Raw genomic sequence first — 1,494 nt, 5'->3', positions numbered from 1 at the left:
TGGGAGGGGGGTTATCTTTTGATTACTTGCTCAAATGATGGATACATGTCACTACACTATAACCTCAATGTTTCATATATAGTTTTTACTCTGTTGTGCCTTTTAATGAGGAACACTTTTTATTTTTAAATGATTATTGGTATCCAAAAGGTTTTATTTTGACTGCTAAAATGTCATTATGAGTGTCTGTAGGTAACTTTTCAACCAAAGATTTGTGTCTAAAGTTGTTACTCAATATAAATCACCCACATGAGTTTACAGGAATAAACTATTTTGGGTGTTATTTGATACTCCTTTTTTATTAAAGAAATCTTTAGGGGGTGAATGATAATTAAATGTAGAGAGATATTGCACAACATTTCATGGATAGAAATTTTTTGAGAGTTCTTGGTGTACCTTTTGCTGATGCACCTTGGAGAGCTTGTTATTATCAGTTAGCTATATGGCATTGTAACATTCTGTAAAAAAATAAGATATATACCTTGCTTGGTTAACTCAAGGGTACTATAATGAGGTTGGTGTAAAGCATTTGTTTCCTCTTCTCTCTCCAACAATTACTACATTGCAGTTCAGTTAGAGAATGTGCAGTCTTCTTGTACAGTTACCTAATGGTTTAGCACAGGATGTATTGGAATCATCAAGGTGTTTGTAACCAGAAAAGAGGTTTTGTATCTATATAATCTGACAATGAACACTTGTGTATTGGGTCAGAACTTGATGATCATTGTGTAACACTCCATTAGGAATGGTATGTAATGATTTATTATTCTGCAAAATTATTTTGTTCATTGACATCCAATAACAAATGAATATTTTTCAGCACATTGTGCTATCATTATTTTAACCTTCAAAGACAAGATTCTATTATGTGTATATGAAAATTTCAGAAGAATGCATTAAGCCTGATATTGGTTAATCAGAAATGTAATGGTAAATCATTTGTTTATTTCAAGTAAAAAATCTTTTTGGAAATTGAGAGTAAATGATACTGAAAGAAATACCAGCTAAGAATGATCTTGTAATAGATGCCTTGTTTCAATTCATAAAACTGATAAAATGTCAGTGAGATAACTTCCATAAACTATATCTTTTAAAACATGTCTTATAAAGATGTATTCACTCTGGTAATACTTAATTGCAAAATTGCAACGTGTACATAGATTTCACTTTAAAACAGAAGTGTTCAAAGTCCTTTTGTGACCTTCATGCTGGTCATTTTCTATTAGAAATGAGTTGAGGATGTAAAAGATTGAATACATCATAAGAGAAAAGAAAAAAAAAAATGTATGAAAGGAATATAGTATTTGGAGGTAATGATGATTTAAAGTGATAAAGTTAAAGAAAATGCCTTATTAACTGAGAGTTGATGCTGCAATTGCACATATACAGAAAATTGTGTGTACAGATCCATAATTAGAGAAAATTCATACATAATTACATGCACATACACATGGAAAACAAACACAAAAGTGTACAGTGAGACACTAAGTATGC

General features: G+C 30.6%; 1 protein-coding gene across 1 annotated transcript in view; it reads left to right on the top strand.

The window, feature by feature from the left end:
• LOC119592238 (nuclear receptor-binding protein homolog) overlaps nucleotides 1-824 on the top strand; it is a gene marked incomplete in the record, with an annotated part of 59,302 nt that extends 58,478 nt beyond the window's left edge. Inside the window, 1 exon segment of the mRNA XM_037941070.1 lies at nucleotides 1-824.
• Nucleotides 825-1,494: the final 670 nt, after the last annotated feature.

Source organism: Penaeus monodon, chromosome 29 (genome assembly GCF_015228065.2).
Source record: "Penaeus monodon isolate SGIC_2016 chromosome 29, NSTDA_Pmon_1, whole genome shotgun sequence".
In the NCBI taxonomy this organism is placed as follows: Eukaryota; Metazoa; Arthropoda; class Malacostraca; order Decapoda; family Penaeidae; genus Penaeus; species Penaeus monodon.
The sequence above is the reverse complement of the archived record's forward strand: the minus strand, read 5'-3'. Positions and strand labels throughout refer to the sequence as shown.